Raw genomic sequence first — 21047 nt, 5'->3', positions numbered from 1 at the left:
CAACTTCAATTTTAACCCAAATTAAGAAAAAAAAATCATATTTTGGTGCAAAACCATCGTGAATTTCAAGGTACAAACCGTAACTTTTTTTTATTGCACGAGCACAAAATTGCACAAAATTCCACTCATTGGCCGCAACATTAGGTACACATGCACCAGATAATGCAGGACTGTTGCACAGAACAACTTCAATTTGAACCCAAATTAAGAAAAAAAAATCATATTTTGGTGCAAAACCATCGTGAATTTCAAGGTACAAACCGTAACTTTTGTTATTGCACAAAATTCCACTCATTGGCCACAACATTAGGTACACCTGCACCAGATAATGCAGGGCTGTTGCACAGAACAACTTCAATTTTAACCCAAATTAAGAAAAAAAAATCATATTTTGGTGCAAAACCATCATGAATTTCAAGGTACAAACTGTAACTTTTTTTATTGCACGAGCACAAAATTGCACAAAATTCCACTCATTGGCCGCAACATTAGGTACACATGCACCAGATAATGCAGGACTGTTGCACAGAACAACTTCAATTTTAACCCAAATTAAGAAACAAAAATCATATTTGGGTGCAAAACCATCATGAATTTCAAGGTACAAACCGTAACTTTTGTTATTGCACGAGCACAAAATTGCACAAAATTCCCTTTTATGTATTAATAACTGTTGTGCCGTAACATTAAGCCCCAATAGAAGCTTCAAAGAACTGATATTTTGTCACCACTCAAAGTGAAACTCGGTCAAAATCGTCACTGGTTGTCATCGCCGCTGTCTCAAACGTGGAAATGTTCGTCGCGCGTACACATGAGCGGTCTTGGAGAAGAAACCAACAATGTATATATTACGCGCTAATGATGGACCTGCGCCATCGATCGATAGCGCCGCGCCCGAGATGGATCCATCGTAGATCGATTTGTGCGCTCACGATGGATATAACTGCCTTGCTTTGGAGACCGATGCTTTGCCACTGCGCTGACGATATAATGACAATCGTTGATCTGCTAATTGCATACAATTACAATACAATTACATACACCCCCCCCCCCCTTGCCGAGAACGGTAACAAAGTGAACTGCTTGACAATTAACCAAAGATTAATCAAAGCTCAGCGCTGCCATCTGTTGGCATCTAAACAAACTACACACATCCATCCCGGGCGCAGTAATATACCATCGATCGATTTGTGCGCTAACGATGGATCCATCCCGGGGTGCAGCGCTATCGATCGATCGCGCAGATCCATCGTCAACATGTAGATATGATGTGACGATAACAGGCTATACATTTGGAGCTAAACTTCGCCAAATCACATCATTAGCTGACAGTGAACACAACCCATGTGACGTGGGGGCTCGGTTTACAAGGGAAGACAGCCCCCCCCCCCCCCCCCCCCCCAACCCCTCATTGCATCATACAGGTGTTCCCAAAAAACACCCCGCCCATGCAGTTAACCAACCACAGTATCACACACGTCTCTGTACGACAACAGCCCGGCGGTGTACCTAATGAAGTGACCGGTGCGTGTTGTGTCTGCACACACACACACAACGGTGGGTGGTCTCAGCTTTGCTGTCATCGCCGAAGACGACTTCTAATCAAAAGGCATTCAGATGTTCTCCATGTTTGGGTTCCTCTGTTGTTTTCTGACCCCCCCGCCCCTCCCTTGCACCCCCCAACACGGTAGTTTGACATCTCGTAACGCCGCCGGTTGCTGTCATCCGTCCTGCAGTGACCTCGCAATCTGTCCGCAACATGTGGATCTCGTTTCCGCAACATTCGTGAAGACGTACGTGTTATTTAGCGTGTCGGCTTCAAACATCATCCTCTGATATTTACGATATCAAACGTTCATCCAACAACTTTATTATCAAGGTGTGGTGGCAGACGGTTAAATGACACATTTTAATCCGTGCACAGCTGTCATTTCAGCTTAAGTGTTTTTTTTTCCCACAGCCTGTTAAAAAAAAAAAAAAAGTTCTATTCAGTGTCCATATTTAGCATTCAGGAGCGGATTACGGTTGCCGGGCCGTAAATCTCCGCTGTGCCAATTTATTTACCGTCTCCTAAGAAACGGGCTGAGCGAACGGCGGCCCAGCAGGATCTCATCTCTCTTCACTCGCCAGGTGTTGCCAGGGGTCATGCGAACGCTGCACTCCGCCGCCGCTGATAATGACAATTTCCACGGCTTCTCCCCGGAGATAGCTCGCCATTAGACACGCCGAACAGACACTCCGCCTAAAACAGACACTCCGCCTAAAAGTGAATGCGCTTGTTGTGGGAAAACAAGTTCTGATCTGGCATTGCTGACATCAAACGTGCTCCGGGAATTCCAGCGGCCTTTATTGTTCCTCATAAAGGTTTCACACACTTTTGAAAATCTGTGGGCCGGAACACAAATGTGCAGTGAGATAATGTAGAGATGGCGTCTGTGCTGCAAAGCACTCATCTAACGTGCTGTAAAGCGGTGGGTCGGGACCCCAAAGTGGGTCGCAGAGACGTTTTTCGTAGGGAAAATATTAAAAAAAATAATAATGCAATGACTATGGGAGTCACTTGGTACACAGATGATACACAAGATTGGGGTACAACCCGGACTGGCCGGTGTGATTAACTAATTAATTTATGATCGTCCCGGGCCGACTGCACATGAGACATTTTTATTCTGAACGTGATCTCAATTTTTAATCACGGTCTCGTCCACGCCGTCGCAAGGTGCATGTTTCTGAGTCACTGTCAAGGACATCAAGTCTTAACTTGACGTCCGTCCAACACACAGCTGCAGATACCTGCTGGAGAAGAGGCCGCCATAAAGAGATAGCGTCTCAGCGCCGCAGCTCACATTGTATTGAACACAGTCCCTTAAAATATACCGTATTTTCTGGACTGTAAATAGCACTTTTTTTCCTAGGTTGGCTGTTCCTGCGACTTATACTCCAGAGCGACTTATAAATGAATATAAAAAAAAATGAGAAAATAAATGTTAAAACTAAAGACAAATGTGAAATATAAATGTTAAATATGTAAAAATAATATAATGTGATATACTGTATAATGTAATATATAATATATATATATAGTATATATATATATATATACACTATATTTTCCGAACTATAAGTGTCACTTTTTTTCCTAGGTTGGCTGTTCCTGCGACTTATACTCCAGAGTGACTTATAAATGAATATAAAAAAATAAGAAAATAAATGTTAAAACTAAAGAGAAATGTGAAATATAAATGTTAAATATATATATTCTAAATAAAATATATATTATATAATTTATATATATATACATATATATAAATAAAATAAATTACCCGCAAAAAATGCCACTTATACTCCAGTGTGACTTATGTATGTTTTTTTTCTACCTAATTATGCATTTTTGGCCTTGTGCGACTTATACTCCTGTGTGACTTATGTATGTGGTTTTTTCTACCTAACTATGCATTTTTGGCCTTGTGCGACTTATACTCTGGAGCGACTTATAGTCCAGAAAATACGGTAATATAAAGTTTGTCACTGAGGGCGGATTTTTATGAGTTTTCTTCTTTGCTAAGTTCTTGATCCTGTCCAAAGATGAGAAGGTTTTTTTTGTTTTTTTTAGTAGAAGCTGCAGGATGCTCTTTGTTGCAACTCGGACTTGTCGCAACAAGTCTTCAAGGGCCTGTGCAGGCTGCTTTATGGTCCCGCTTTATGTTCTTGCCTGCTCGTCATGGGCGGGGGGGTTGCTGGGGGAGGGAGGCTGAGGTTCCTCCAGGTTCTGTGGCTTTCGACACCTTTCACTCAGCTTACCTCGCTTTTGTGTGAAATCTGTCAAGCGGTACTGCTCTTGGGTTGCTTTCAGCTCCACACAGAAGCTCACTCAGTTAGGACCTTGACGTCGGGACGCAACCGGGTCAACCTCCGATTTGTCCATCAAGAATCATTCCTCGTACGTACATACAGTATTTTTACACTCTTAGTCATCGGTGAAATGGAAATTCCATGGTTATTGAACATTATTATAAAACCTGACGTGGTTTTATTGAGTGTCTGTGATGGGAAGTGGAATGGCGTCCTGTGAAAGGATTTGCAGTGGAAGTCATTAGTGATGTGCTGTTTTGCAAAATACGCACACAATTTCTGCTTCACAGATAATATCGATACCGAGTACAGGAACGTTGGAAATCTTTTGTATCCGTGGCCATTACACGCGTTAATCATCGCGGGGAGCGCCTCGAATGCCTTTTCTGTTTGTCCAGCTGCAAAGCAAAACGCTAGTCTCTAGTTTGGAGTAACTGTACTTTATTTACGGATACAGTACCGCTCAAAAGTTTGGGATCACTTGCAAATGTTTTTGTTTTCTAAAGAAAAACACATTTTCATACATTTCACAAACAGTTTTTTGTGTCATTGTCATGTCAGTGTATGGTCATATCACCTTGTACTTCGGTATGTGAAAGAGAAAAAAATGGAAAAAATAGAAAAAAATAGATAAATAAATAAAAAATTTAATTAATAAAATAAAGATAAAAAATAATAAATTATACATTTTTAATTAAAATTTAATTATCATTATTTTATTATTTATTTATTATATTAAATTATATTAGGAAAGCAGGAAGTGAACAAATTTAACAGTTACTGATTGTAAAAGTACCAGATGGAGGGGTAGGATTTAATAAGCTTTGCTTCTTCCTACTCCTTTCGGACATGTGAAACTGTGAACTGATTCATTCAATTGTAATCTGATGCATGTTCAAATGAAATTAACCATTACCATTTTTATCCATTTCACAAACAATTAAAATTCATCAGATAATTTTCAAAGAACGACCTACATTTTTGCATAGAGGCCTACTATCGACAACTGTCAGCCCTCTGCATCAGTCTCCTGGTATGGCTGCTAAACCAAGTTTATCATTTTATAAGATTAATAGACGATTAGAAAAGCCATCTAAAAATCTATAAACTAAAACTAAAATCTCTTACCATGCTGTTAACGACTCCCTTCAGACAGCAGCACAAAGTGGGTCTAACAAGGACAGAAAAACGCTGCACAACTGTGCAAGAAAGAAAAAGCCATATCTCAGACTAGCCAAAAACATTTCCCAAACTTTGATCCCAAACTTTTGAGCAGTAGTGTATCTTGGTTCTTCAATTCGTAGGACTTTTATGGTGATTTTTGAGGTTCCATTTTTCCATGTAAATAATTCCACCTCTGGACTTTGCTGCTCTTGGTGGCCATCTTCCTCCGCTCTCCACAGCGTCGGTGCTGGACACGTGCCACGTCCTCTCCGCGGACATGTTCATTGGAAAACTTGGCCAGAGTCTGGCAACTCTATTAGGAGAAAGTACAGAGGGAATTTTTCGAGTGTATCCCCTTTCCAGACACGGAGCTTATATGGTGGCGGCGGAGGAAGTGCAAAGGCTTCTGGGATGACTTTGAACTTGAGAGGACTGTCAGCGGTATCCTGGCTTCTGTAGCGAGACGGACTAGAAGTTCATTCACCCTTCGCCGGAACATTCTAGAAGCTACCCTGTAACTAAGTTGGCATTTTCCGCTTGGCTTTTTTTTGGGATGTTGAGTTGACCTTCGGGCATCTTGGAACGCCAATGAACTTTGAAGCCCCCCATCTCCATGTCTTGTAAAGGTAGTGGCCGCCCCCCCATCCCCCCCCCCCCCCCCCCCCCCCCCCCCAGTTTGCTGCCCGAGTGTGTTGGCCTGTTGGGCCCTCCTCGGCGTAGACCTTTGGGAACGAGGGATGGGAGGGCGGAGGAGGCGCTGAGGGAGAAGATCAAAGTGTGTCCAGTTCCGAACGTGAGCTGGGATGATTAAAAGCCAAGAGTGTTTACACTGCGCTTCCCATACGGGCCCGTTACCCCCCCCCCCTCCCTCTAGATTTCCTGTCCATACTTCCTCGCTCCCTGGATGAGATAAAAGCCTGTCCAGGGCTCCCCGTGGCTGCCGGGAGCAGCTGCTGAGCGTAGTCGTGCTTATTCATTCACATTCCACACACGGATCGTTGTGGTTGTTTGTTTTCCTCAAACGTCGCTAGGTCCTTTTTACCAAGTCCTTGCATCAAATTACTGCACTAAGTGTTTGTGATTGACAGGTCCTGTATCGGCGCTATAGCCGACGCCACATAGGAACATCCGTACACTCCTGGGATGGGGAAAATAAACATCACGGAACGTCAGTCGGTGCTACCAACTAAAAAATGTTGACATAAAATTTCAGGCCAAAAGCGGCCATTTCTGTGAACAATGGGCCGGATTGTGTCATTCATCAACCATTATATCATCAAGATGGCTACTGTTTAATACCTCAGCATTACACGCAGTGACTTCCTGTTCAGTGCAAAGTAGGCTTCAAAATGAAAGCACAGCGGTGTTAAGCTGGTTTTAGTATCCATTTAGCCATCCATCAACCATTATATCATCACGATAGCAACTGTTTAATACCTCAGCATTACACACAGTGACTTCCTGTTCAGTGCAAAGTAGGCTTCAAAATGAAAGCATGGAAGTATTAAGCTGGTTTTAGTATCCATTTAGCCATTCATCAACCATTATATTATCAAGATAGCTACTGTTTAATTCCTCAGCATTACACACAGTGACTTCCTGTTCAGTGCAAAGTAGGCTTCAAAATGAAAGCATGGCAGTGTTAAGCTGGTTTTAGTTTCATTTATTTATACCCAACCTCAACCGGGTGTATTGGTTATATTTAGCATTTCATATTGTACGTATGTGCGGGAAACATATTCCCGCTCCAAGCTAACAGGTGACGTTCCGCTGCCGTTTTTCTTCCCTTGTCTTTTCGCCTTTCCTGCTGCAATTCCTGCGCGTTACCTCCTTTCCCGCCGAGCCGCCTCCTACCGCGTTCTGACAGCTCTTTTAAGATGGTTGTAATTCACCGAGGGTGCTTCACTTTCAAGGACAAAAATGGCTCCATGCTCTCAAAAGGCAGGAAGCACTCATTTCGCTGAGAGGCCGGAGGAAAAGAGTCATCACCATTCCAGAGATAAATACTCTCTGACAAACTCCCGCTCTCTTTTGGGCTCCCCCGTTGCTCCGTCACGCCGGCCTTTTCCTTTCGACCGAGCTGATTTTTCAAAACACGTCCCAGCAGTGTCATTTTGAGCTATTTGGCTAGCGGATGACATCTTAAAGGTATTTGTAGTCTGTGTTTATGACGACTAAATTAGTGGCCAAAGCAGCGGAGAGCTCCTTACTGCACACCGAGAGCCAAATGTGGAAGCGAATGATTCTGCTCTTTCTGCTCCAACGCTTGGTTCAGCCATCCAAGAAAAAGAGCGCTCACCTGAGGGGACGGTTGGAGTCTTTATGGCGGTGTGCAGTCAGGGCCAGCAAAGCCTTCTCTGCTGGCCCGAACGCCGTCGGAGGCACTGATCTACATTTATAACTGCAATTCTAGCATTTTGAAGCGCCGAAGAACTGGAGTCTGGCGGGGGTCGGCACGTCTGGCCCGGCAGGGGGCGCCTTGCCGGGGAGCGGGGGGGCCTCCGCCAGTGTCAGGGGTTGGGTGTCGTCCACCAGCGCAACCTTCAGACAGTCTCCCGTCGGCCACCCATGTCCAAAACAAAATACTTGTCGCCGTGCTCCAGGACCCTGTATGGTCCGTCATAGGGTGGGCGTCGGGGTCACCAGTGAAGCACCAAAGAATTGGAGTCTGGAGTGTCGAATTTGGGAGAAAACTTTATTTTTCTTGCAAACATTAACGTGCACTCTTTGCTACGTAACACATGAAAGCCCCGTCTCTCAACCACAACAGGAAGCGGAAAACCCCCGTCCCTTGCGCCCATCCCTGCGGGTGGCAACCCCTCCCCTATCGATCGTTCCGGGGTGAATTATGTCCCGGTAACCTACCACTACACAAGCCCCCCCCAGAATTCACCCATAGTCAATAGTCAAGGGGACAAAATTGTCCACCCGGGGGTTGGCACGTCTGGCCCTGCAGGGGGCGCCTTGCCGGGGAGCGGGGGCCTACCCCGGCGAGGGGGCTCCGCCAGTGTCAGGGGTTGGGTGTCATCCACCAGCGCAACATTCAGCCGGTCCCCCCGAGACAGTCGCCGTGCTCCAGGACCCTGTATGGTCGTCATAGGGTGGGCGTCGGGGTCACCAGTGAAGCGCCGAAGAACTGGAGTCGAATTTGGGAGAAAACTTTATTTTTCTTGCAAACATTAACGTGCACTCTTTGCTACGTAAAGACATGAAAGCCCCGTCTCTCACCCACAACAGGAAGCGGAAAACCCCCGTCCCTTGCGCCCACCCCTCCGGGTGGCAACCCCTCCCCTATTGATCGTTCCGGGGTGAATTATGTTCTGATAACCTACCACTACAATTTCTTTCTATTCGGGAACGTGTATGCTGGGAATGTTATTCCATGATGGCCCTGCCGTGTAGAGTGGGGCATCTCACCTTTTGTTCCGATTCGCCGAGCAGGGTGCCCCTTAGAGGAGTTGCCAGGTGGGGGAGTTGGGCTCCTAGCCGCACAGAACTTGTTCCTTATCACAAAATGTTCTTGTAGCATGGCCTCCTTAAATATTGTAGCAATAAATGGAACAGACGGGAAACACGTGCGCACTTATTGCTCCGAGACGGCGGCTACATTTCATAGACGAGCGCCAAAATGATACAAAGCCAAAATGATGATGTGTGATTTCATGACACATGCCTCCACCGCATGTGATAGAGGTTCATTCGCCCCCCCCCCCCCCATACGGTGTAATGGAGGGGGGAACACAAGGAGGGGGGAACACAAACACTGTTTGTAATTAAGGCTGGGTCAGACTCATCTTTGCCTTATGCCAATTATTTTCGCTCATGGCTGCCCCCCCCCAGTGGGACCCCCACATTGAAGATGGCAACCGGAACCGGTGATGTCATCAACAGTTAACGTGTTAAGACAAAACACATTTTTTGTGTTTTACAGTTGTAGTTTTACATACATAAAACAATTCTCGGGGTCTCGGGCATGCTGGAGCCTATCCCAGCTGTCCTCATGAATCGACATCGCAGTTTGTTTTCGTGTGCGACCCCGTACGCAAACCTTCTATGGGCAGGAACAGACGTGCATCTTGAATACAACAGGAGGACAGTGATGATGAATGGATGCATGGAAAGATGGATTACCCACATGCACCAAAGCCGTGGAAATCCCCGATGTCGATGTGGGCAATATTACAGAGATGGCAGACCACTGGAGGCCAACCACAACTTGCGGAAAAGGGTTTGATTCTATGAAGCTCTTAAAGCATAATTACCGTGTGTCTATATGCCCTTATAAATTGAGTCTTAGGAATTGGTGTCAACATGTAATTTTTCGTCCTTTGGTGTCCTGGAAATGATGTAAACAAGAGCTAATGCTCTTACAGGAGCTCATATGGTCGATTAACACGACATTTCCATTAAAGCCACGACTCCGCTGCAGTTTAGTCCAGTGGTTGTCATCTGGGATAGGCTCCAGCACCCCCGCCGCAACCCTCGTGAGGATAAGCAGTAGAAAATGAATGAATGAATTATGTATCATTGCACTACAAATTCCGTATTAGTTAATCATGGAACTATTTATATGAATAAATCAGGAAAGAAGTTCATCAAGGAGACTCGTCCCAATCGGCCATGACCCCCCCCCAAACCCTCCGACTGGCTGCTTGTAATTAGAAGCAGTCCCTCGCTGTGCCTCCCTCTCTTGTCCCAAGTAAATACCTTGGCACCCCGATGGAATGCTGACAGACGGCTGTTTTGGGTGCTCTGTGAGGCAGGAGAGCCCCCTTAATGGCCGTTACTTTTTCACATGCTCACCTGTCGCCAACAGAAGCCCACCGTGTAGTTATTAAACTGATTAACATATGATTGATAATGATTAACATAGTAGCATGTACAAGCTAGCATGCTAATATTAGCATGGTAGCATTTTTTTTACCCCTTTGTAATTATTAGCACACGCAAGCTCTACCATGCTGGGTGTTGCATGCTAATGTTAGCATGTTAGCATTGTTAGCACAATAATGTTAGCATGTTAGCATTATAGCTATATCACACCAGGTGTTAGCATGTAAGAGCTAGCATGCTAATATTAGCATGGTAGCATTTTGTTTTTACCCCTTCGTAATTATTAGCACATGCAAGCTCTACCATGCTGGGTGTTGCATGCTAACGTGTTAGCATTGTTAGCACAATAACATTAGCATAATAGTATTATAGCTATATCACACCAGCTGTTTGCATGTAAGAGCTAGCATGCTAATGTTAGCATGCTAGCATTTTTTTACCCCTTCGTCATTATTAGCACACACAAGCTATGTTGCATGCCAACATTAGCGTGTTAGCATTGTTAGCACAATAATGTTACCATAGTAGCATTATAGCTATATCACCAGGTGTTACATGCTAACAGCAGGTGTTAGCATGTAAAAACTAGCATGCTAATATTAGCATGGTAGCATCTTTTTTACCCCTTTCTAATTATTAGCACACGCTGGGTGTTGCATGCTAACGTTAACATGTTAGCATTGTTAGCATTGTTAGCACAATAACGTTAGCATAGTAGCATTATAGCTATATCACACCAGGTCTTAGCATGTAAGAGCTAGCATGCTAATATTAGCATGGTAACATTTTTTTTACCCCTTCGTAATTATTAGCACACGCAAGCTCTACCATGCTGGGTGTTTCATGCTAATGTTAGCATTGTTAGCACAGTAACGTTAACATAGTAGCATTTGCACTGTTTTCACAAGTACAGACTCATTTCCTGCTCATGTCTGTTTTTCCGATCGAAAACTTTTTAAAGACGGGTGATACGTGCACCCTGAATGCATCGCCTTGTTCTCTTCAAAGACCGAGCCCACAGACTGAGACTGGTAATGATATATATTTTTATGATGCAACCTATGTTTACATTTACTCCCAACGCTTCCATTAATGTGTATTAAAGTAAAAACTCATGAAAAGCTATAAAAGTATTTGTCAAAGCCATTTAGCTGATACCCAAGCGGAGCAAGAGTGCCAGAGAAGATGTATTTATTTTCGGGCAGTCACGCATAATAGTTGACGTTACTCTATTTTTAGCGTGGACGTGCTGGATAGAAGCATGGTGTTCATTTACGGTTAAGCGCGGCATTACGCAGCAGTATCGCCGAAAAGCAAGTTTAAAGACTAAAGCAGAGCTGCGAGCGGTTTGGTGTTTGGTCTGCTTGCTCCGAGATTAGCGCAAGCAGGTTGGCCCGAGGCTTAGTTAATGACATGTCTATCTCTGCAGTCCTTGGGCTGTCTGCAGGCGCGGGGACTCATAATAGCAGGACACACTCACTTACTGTATATGCGTGAGCACCGGCGGCGAATATATATACGACCACACAGAGTCGCCATGGCAGGCTAACATTGCGGTGGAGAGAAACAACATAAAATGTCTGAGCCCTGCCAAATGGAACGGGGGCATGGTCAGCCACAAGTAGTCGGTGACATGCAGATGACAAACCGTGCTCCTCGTGACATTAAGTCCTAATCACATTTTCCAGAGCTTGGAAGTCTTTGTGAGTAAGTGAAGTAGTATGAAAATAAAGTTGTAGCGCTGCAGGCACCCAAAGTGGCGGGACTATATTGGGGCCTGGAAGCCGAAAGCCGTGGATTTATGGCTTATGGATGGCTCTCCTTCCCACACTGTTTGTGTTCTCTTTATGAATTATTGAAGCATTTGGTGCGCAATTCGTGACCGAAAATGGTGCGAATTGGCATGACTTATTTTCACCTTGTCATATTGTCATGCAATATGACAATAGCCACGTTTACATGAGGAGTTTTTCTCTTTCCGAAAGCAATGGTATACATCAGGGGTCTCAAACACGCGGCCCGCGGGCCAAATGTGGCCCGCAGGACACTAGTTTGAGGCCCCCGCCTTGATATGAAAGTTTAATGTTAGTGCGGCCCGCGCAAGTTTGATATGGATGCTGTATGGTATCATGTACCCAGAAAAAATGATTACGTTTGATTAATGTTCATGTTAAAGGTTAAATAACTGTTAATAGTTATCCTCCCTATCCGTGTGGAAGTGGTAAGTTTTTGGCTATTTAAGTTTAAAGGAAATAACTTGAAGGCTACCGCTTAGGTCGCTAGCTCTCTAGTTTGCGAGTTAGCATGTGTCTCAAGACCCTGCAGTTGCGCAATATGTTGTAAATAAAAAGAGTATAAATGTGACTATAGTCGTGTTTTGTCATGTCTACAGGGCTCTAATAATGCTTTGTTCATTTTAATCTGAAAAAAATTATTATTTGCCGTTTTATTATTATTATTATATTTTTTTATTACTGATTGAATGCTTTTCTTTATTCTTGATTTGTTTATTTATTTTTCATCTTATTTTGTGCAGAAAAATAAAAATCAAGATATTTGAGAACAGTGGAATGTTTTATCAGAGCTTTTCTTGTAGAAAATCGGAACCAAAGCACTGAAAAAGTTTGGATATTTTTCTGTTTTTAATAAATGCGTTTTTTTTTTTTTTTTTTAAAACCTTGCCCAGTCACTACTTCCTGCTTCCATGAAGCAGCCCTACCATCATTGGGTGACTCCACAGCAGTAGCCACCAACCCCATAATTGATGAAGGAAATCATACGAGACACCTAAAACGCGGCATTTACGGTCTCTCAAAGCGCTATGAAAGTCTCGGTCCCGTCAGAGGGACAGTTTATATCCTTCAATTCCTCCGGTATTTTATGGCGAAAGCCTCGCTGAGTGCTAGTTACAGCGCTGTCCTATATCAGTCAGCAGCCTGTTTATGAAGCTCCAGTCCAAACCCAAGAGTCAGGAGCCGAGCCAAGCGTCGCAGCGGTCTGCCAGATCAATCTGAGAGGGAGGGAAGGTTGGGCTTTGAAAGGAAGGAGTGCGGGGGGGGGGGGGATCTAGCGGCGTGTCGATGCAGTTCTCTGACCTACCTCCATGCCACTGACTTCCACTGTTTGCCCACTCTGTTAACTATTACCGAAAAGGCTGTGTGTCTTGGCGGGCGCCCAGCGCTCTTACACATACTGTGGCCCGTCATCAAAGGAGACGCGGCGCTACAAGCCTTGGAGTCCTTCCAAAAGGCCACAGTTTCAGCCTCAAGACCAAAGCCCGCACTGTAGCACTCCGACTAGCGTTCTCCTAACCTCCTCTTGTTACTTCTTTGTCCTTGTACCCCCCCAACCCCCTGTGCTTGAACATGCATGCTGGTGAAACGGCACTTGGCAGGTACCTCACCCACGCACTCGTCTTTTTATAACCTCTTTCATGTCCGCCTTCGTTTTTTTGCCATGGCGTGGCTGCAGTACAAAGTCACTGAAAATAGAGCACGTTTTTTTTTGGTTTTTTTTTGTGGGGGGGGGGCATAGTTAAAGTTGCAGTGCCCTGCTCCTTATGCTTGGTTCTCATTGTTGACATACGTCTCATACAGTTTAAGTACCGAGGGTTTAATTAGGGTTGGGAATTATGGGATGCTGGTGCCAAATCAAGACTTTTGGAACGCTGCCAAACGGCACCTGAACCCGTTCTTAAAAAAAAAAAAAAGTGGAAAACATACAAATTGTGTCCAAAATGTAAATATATTGTGTATTAACGAAGTTAGTTAGAAGACGCTATTTGCGCAATATCGCTTTCAAGCACGTGTTGGTGCACGAGGTGAAGTTGCCAGCGTTTTCGCTCGACGCTCACCGTCGGAAAACTACTCGTGTGATATTTCACATGACAAAGGCAGAAACGCATGACCGATCAAGAATGAATACGCTACATTTTTAGGTAGTTCCTTTTTTCTTTTCATGGGAGTTAAAGTGATTTTTTTTTGTAGCAAAAATATTTGGCAGCCTTTTCTCTCCTTGACGTTACAAAAGGGACGTGAATGAGGGGATGATGTCGTTGTATGATGCCGCTTATTTGATCAGGTGGCAGCCTCGCCACACTACAGCCAGGTGGTCACCTTCGGTCTGTACACATGGCGCCCCTTGTTTTGACGTGTAGACGCACTTTGATGTGTAACTTGGAATTGGATTCTTCGTCATTAATGAGGTAAACAAAAGGTGCTTTGTGGTGTGTGTGTGTGTGTGTGTGTGTGGGACGGTGATGTTGATTGTCCTCGGGACATAAAGTGCTGCCTGTGTTGGTTCAGTTAAGCCGTCCAATCGGAAGAGATGATGGTTTCCTCGAATACGTTGTGTACGTAGCGTCCTCCATTCACATATAAGTTAAATTAATCCTTGGCCTGCACTGGACGGTGCGTTGCAAGGGAGGGAGAGACACTGACGGACAGATGTCTAAATTCACCTGATTATTCTTTGATCACTGGGACCACAATAGCCACGTATACATGGACCCAAATATTCCAATAGCCACGTATACATGGACCCAAATATTCCAATAGCCACGTATACATGGACCCAAATATTCCAATAGCCACGTATACATGGACCCAAATATTCCAATAGCCGCGTATACATGGACCCAAATATTCCCAAAGCAAGCACCTTTCGTGTGCATTAGCTCCACCTGTGGAACAGAATCTAAACCCTTCTATACTTTATTCATAAAAAAACAAAATATATATCTATATAAAACATGTCCCGAGTTTAATGATAAAATATTAGCAAGATTGAATTTGATCTTTTCCAGTTTAAATTTATCCCGGGTGACGTAACACGCAGATCCAGACGTTCGACAGTTTTAAAAATGGAGGCCAGCAATCGACACTGGACTAAGCAAAGTTTGTTTTTGATTCAAACTAAATTTCAAAACCGGATGAAGGAAAAACTGGCAATACGGAGTTATTCCAACAAGTGAAAGAAAAACTCATGGAAGTCGGTATCACGTGATGTTGATGTTTACGTTTTACTGGGCATGCCCCATTGACTATTCTGTTGGATTATAGCAACGCATGTAGACAAGAGATTGGAATATTCCTTTTCCATGGATACCATTGTTTTCGGAAAGGTCATTCGGAAAGAGGAAAAACTCCTCATGTAAACGTGGCTAATGAAGGTTCAAGTTCTAAAGTTAACCAAAATAAATAAAAGTGTTGCGCAACTATGTATTCTTTCAACCGAATGCAGGTAAAAAGTCTGGGAAAGTTGATTTAGCTGCGAGTCCAAGGCATTTGGATGATAGCTCGACGTCGAGGAGGTCACATTGACGCCCCTGAGATTGAGTCTTTGGACCGTAATCGGCTTTGGAAACCAGAGTACAAATTGAGATTTCCGACATTCGACTTCCTTTAGCGGCGGTTCAGTAGCTTCAGTCCACATCGAGATCAATTTAGAGAGGCTAGCCCAGGGGTGGGCAAACTACGGCCCGGGGGCCACATCCGGCCCGCCAAGTGTTTCAATATGGCCCGCCTGTTTTTTCCAAATATTTCATTTGAACTCAACATAAAACCTGGCATCGTGGCTTGGGCCAATTTTTTGATGGTTGAGGTAGCTGCTTTATCAATTTCGTTATTTGATGTGGTCTGTTACAAAATGCTCCTGTAAAAAGGGACACAAGCAATATTCATTCATTCATTCATTTTCTACCGCTTTTTCCTCACGAGGGTCGCGGGGTGTGCTGGAGCCTATCCCAGCTGTCTTCGGGACGAGGCGGGGTACACCCTGGACTGGTGGCCAGCCAATCACAGGGCACATTTAGACAAACAACCATTCACACTCACATTCATACCTATGGACAATTTATAGTCGCCAATTAACCTAGCATGTTTGGAATGTGGGAGGAAACCGGAGTACCCGGAGAAAACCCACGCATGCACGGGGAGAACATGCAAACTCCACACAGAGATGGCCGAGGGTGGAATTGAACCCTGGTCTCCTAGCTGTGAGGTCTGCGCACTAACCACTAGACCGCCGTGCCGCCTCACATAATAATAATAATAATAATAATAATAATAATAATAATAATAATGTTGTCAATAATGATAATAATACTACTATTATATTAATATTGTTGTTAATAATATTAATATAATAATGGTAGTAATATTACAAAATACTCCTGGAAAAAGGAGCACAAACACAATAATAGTAATACAAATAATGATAATAATACTACTATTATATTAATATTGTTGTTAATAATATTAATATAATAATGGTAGTAATATTATTATTATAACAAAATAATAATAATAATATAATAACATTACTATAACTAATAATAATAATAATTCTAATAAAAATAACAATAATAATAATAATAATAATAATACATTGAGAAACACACTTTACATCAAATAAATGATTTCAAAGTGCACATATAGCAGATTGCATGACACTTTTACATGTAAAATATGTGTAAAAATATAGGTGTAAAAATGGACTGTTACGTGTAAAATACTACATAATCCCCCCCCCCCCCGTCAATTTTGTTAAATTAATGCGGCCCGCGAGTCAAAAAGTTTGCCCACCCCTGGGCTAGCCAGTCCCCGCCCCCCCTTCAGTTTTTCCCCTTGTCCGCCAGCTCTGTGACACCTTTGTCTTCTGGAATAATGATTTCCTTTTGGGTCATCTCTCCAGCCTTTTCAGGGCAGTGAAAGTGGATCTGTCCAGATGGTCTCCGTTACATAGCTCATCAGATAGGGAGCGCCAGATAAGTCCCCTCTGTATAATAAATGTCTCATATTTGATCTTCACAGGTGGGAGTGATCTGGCAACACCGAAGCCCCGCTAGCCTCTCCGGGGACAGCTTGCACAAACACTCGCTTTTTAGTATGAAAAGGACGCGTCCGGTTGCCTTTTGATATCCAAGGCGTCGTGCAAACAAAATGTCAAAAACACGCCCCCCACCCCCCACCCACCCACCCACCACCCCTAATGCAGACATTTCCCGTGAGTGCGCGGGAAGGTGAAAGGTTAAGGAATCATCGCTCATTCAGTCGACCATACCGAGCTTCCAGGAAGCTCTGCGGTGTGAATCGTAAACAGGTTCACCCCCAACCCTACGTTCTCTCAACCGAGCCCGCGTTGTACAGGAGTACTTTTGCCTCACCGGGTTCAAAGTTCGAGCCTGGCAATCATTGACTACGCGGCGTTTTGATGGAAAGGAATGTACTGGCGAATCAAACGGAAACATCAGAAGGCTTGGCTGCGGAATAGACAAGAGATCGTAAATATGGCGGAAAGTAAATAGCGCAGGCAGAATGTCAGGCTTCCTTGTTAGCCCGTATAATGTTGCACGGCTGCGGTCTCGATGGGAGGCTGTGGAGACGTGGAAGGCAACCCTAGCTGTGAGTTATGCTTCCCCATCTAGCAGTGGGTGTGCAGCACTTGTTCTGGCCCGACACTCAAAACCTTTGCTTGTCAATCATTTTTCACAGAGTTTTTTTTTTTTTTTTTCAACTTGTAGATGATTGGCCACAGGAAGCAGGGGTGTGTTTGACCGGGCCTCTGCACGGTGTCTTTTGGGTAACACATGGATGCTTTGTTCTCTGCTGCACCGTGGCAGCGCTTTGACATGCAACTTAACAAAATATTTTTTTTTTCTAGTGGTGGAGTCATATCACAACATGTGCTCCAAATTTTGTGATGTCTGAAGAGCAAATTGATAACAAATCTTTGCCGAACTGATCCAAGCCACATGTTGAAGTTGTTTGGCAGATTGGGTTTTGACTGAGCTGTTTTCAGTCCCAATGTTCTGGTCGTTAAAATTGGCGTATTTAACGACAATGTCAAGTGATGCGCTGATGTAACAGGACAGTGCCATGAAGCCTGATTCCCTTCTGCCAAGTCTCTTATTGGGTTGTCCAGATCTCATATTCATATCAGATTACCGGACTGATATCAGCAAAAAAAAAAAAAAAGCGCAATCTTGGTTAGCGTCATTAATTCGTTCCAGAATAATCCAAATGGATGTTAACCAAATCCATTTCCCAAATACTCCTTTATTTCTAAAATCACAAATACTTCAACTCGCTGATATAGTTAATTTTCAAACAGCTAAAATAATGCATAAGGCTAAAAATAACGTCTTTGGTACCAGCAAGCTCGGAACATAGTTCTTCACTCGCTAAATGTACTGCAAAAAAGGTCAGTCAGGATAATTCATAATGCCGCCTATAGATAACATTAATAAATTAATAAATCATGATTAATCACCATTAGCAACTATGTCTGAAATACGCCCATTTTCACCTTATTTAATGAACAGAGTAATACATGACAGGACAGGAGTTTTATAATATTTGTATGTATTAACAGCTCCAAATGAACTGAATTTGTCAATTAAACTAAAACATACAAGTCTAAAAATCTACTTGTCTAACACTAGTAATTTAACATTAACAGCTGAATGTACTGCAAAAAAGGCCAGTAAGGATAATTCATAATGCCGCCTATAGAGAACTCCTTATTTCTAAAATCACAAATACTTCAACTTGCTGATATAGTTCATCTTCAAACAGCTAAAATAATAATGCATAAAACTAAAAATAACCAATTAGCTAAAAATGTCATCCAATACTTCTCTACAAGAGAGGAGAAATATGATCTCAGGGAAGAAGTACATTTGAAACACTTCTATGCTAGGACTACGTTATGCTAGCCATAGCATTTCAGCATGTGGGAATCAAACTATGGAATGGATTGAGTAAGGAAATCAAACAATGCACAACGATGAGCCAATTCAAGAAACAATACAAGCAGTTGATGTTTGCTAAATACAAGGATGAAGAGTCTTGAACCAGTCATGATGTGCTATATATATCACTATATTGACACTTACTATGGTACACATTATGGCATTGGATGCTTCTATCACCTAGTACTTCAGTACAAGGTGCATTAGTTACAAAAATAAATAAATAAATAAAAAACCTTAAACTGTATTATGGAAAGCAGGAAGTGAACAAATGTAACATAAAATTACATAAAATTAAATTTAAAAAAATTAAATTATATTGAGAAATATATCACCTTGTACTTCGGTACAGGACAAAAAAAAACAAAACCTTCAACTATATTAGGAAAGCAGGAAGTGAACAAATGTAACAGTTACTGATTGTAAAAGTACCAGATGGAGGGGTAGGATTTAATAAGCTTTGCTTCTTCCTACTTCTTTTGGACATGTGGAACTGGGAACTGATTATGGGATGCATTCAATTGTAATCTGATGCATGTTCAAATGAAATTAAACCATTACCATAACCAATAACAAATCCAATGAATTCATTCCAGAAAGCCAACAGTTGTACAGTTCTGGTTGTACATTCATGAAATGATGAATGAACGGATTATTTCTACCTTCAACAAAGACGTGATTCTTGATGTCCGTGCTAGTGAGACGCCACACGGACACCACCTTCCTGTTATTTCTTGAATTCAGTTTTGTTTTTGTGTAATCTGAAATGTTGATCAGATGTGCTTCACACCTCAGTCACCTTTTTACGGATGGTCGCTGTAGCTGGTTTGCTTGGATGAAGCTCACACAGAAGCATTATCTTCCTCGGGTTTCCTCTCCTGCAGACTCGTCTTCGTTTGTAGATCCTTTCGTCTGATACTGCCATCGCAATGCGGAATAAACAAACCGTTTCGATCATCGCTGGCTTTGTCAGTCAGATCTTATCAGTGGCTCCTTTGATCAGGCGCTTTTTAGTCAGTCTGAAGCTCGGCATGACTCGGGTGCAGTCAGCGGTGCAGCAAATATGAGGGAAGTGTGACTTTAAGGATTTTGTGCACCGATGGGAATTGGGAATATTAACTGTATGGTTCTGTAAGACGAGATAGGACAGCTCTAGTCTGAGGAAAAACCGTTCCCGTCTGGGAATGGAGGATAAATACACCGGATCCTGCACCGATTTCTCAGACTGGAGCTGTCCTATGTAGTCCGACGAGCAATTGTCCCACCTAGTCATGGACCCCAACAGTCCAGTTGCGATCCAGTCAGTGACCTGGATGAGATTGTGGTTTTGTGGTGACTAGCTACCGTTTACGTCCGTCTCATCTGGAGAATCGGCAGCTCGGAATCTCGCTTTCTTTTAGATTGCAAGTCACGGAATGAATCTAAGGATCGATTCCGGATTTATAGGTTATCACATGGTATGTCAGTATCAGCCTTCAAGCTTCGGTCTCAGGCGGATACTGGCACGCGGGGGGATGATACCGGGCCTGATACCAGACAAACCATGTGATGATCTTATTATCACATACTATTTAATCGTGAGCTTATTATCACGTACTATTTAATCAAAAGACCATTTTGTTTCCAGAAAATTTTCAGTTTATTACATGTTTATTACATGTTTAGCTTTGGTTTTTCCATCATGTAACGTGCCAGAGAGTTGAATTTTGATTTGAGAGAATCAGGCTCGTATTCATCCCCATTTTCATTTCTGATTGATAAAATCAGAATACTTTCTACCAGTCTTTGTTGGTTCTTGCAGTTGATGAGCCATTCAGAAAAAAGCTTGAGGTCGCTCTTGGTTTTTTCCGACTTGTATTTGCATTTTTAGTTTTTTCGATCATTTCAAGAGTGTCCTCCTCGTTAATGGTGATAAAACGTTCCATTTCTAATATTTTGTTTGCTATTTTCCCCTATTTGTCTTTTGCCGGGAGTGTCAACCGCTGACATGTTGACCGAGCACAGACGGCAGCAAAACAAACGCTCGTGCGCTGTTCTCTGATTGGTTGTTTCACGGGCACGATACCAGAGCAGCGCGCTCTTGAGTGGACAGCTACGGGGGCTGATACTGGACATGGTTAAACTCTATATTTTATCAGTATCACCGCCCTGGGCTTTGACACAGTATCATTTAGGCCTTTCCCCGTATCATTCATGGGCGCTTTCTAGGGTACAGGGACAATTAATACTGTAGTATGTGATAATTAGGATTATCAATTAACAATTAATACTGTAGTATGTGATAATTAGGATTAATTAGGATTATCACATACTACAGTATTAATTGGCCCTGTACCCTAAAAACCACCCATGAATGATACGGGAAAAGGCCCAAATGATACTGTGTCAAAGCCCAGGGCAGTGATACTGATAAAATATAGAATTTAACCATGTCCAGTATCATCAG

General features: G+C 43.1%; 1 protein-coding gene across 2 annotated transcripts in view; it reads left to right on the top strand.

Moving 5' to 3' along the window:
- Positions 1 to 21047, top strand: part of LOC131138655 (E3 ubiquitin-protein ligase RNF43) — a 95280-nt gene that overhangs the window by 2450 nt on the left and 71783 nt on the right. The gene's annotated exons all lie outside the window — the stretch shown is intronic.

The sequence above is a fragment of the Doryrhamphus excisus genome, chromosome 11, assembly GCF_030265055.1.
Source record: "Doryrhamphus excisus isolate RoL2022-K1 chromosome 11, RoL_Dexc_1.0, whole genome shotgun sequence".
NCBI classification, from domain to species: Eukaryota; Metazoa; Chordata; class Actinopteri; order Syngnathiformes; family Syngnathidae; genus Doryrhamphus; species Doryrhamphus excisus.
Note: the sequence above shows the minus strand (reverse complement) of the source record. Positions and strands in the feature narration are given on the sequence as shown.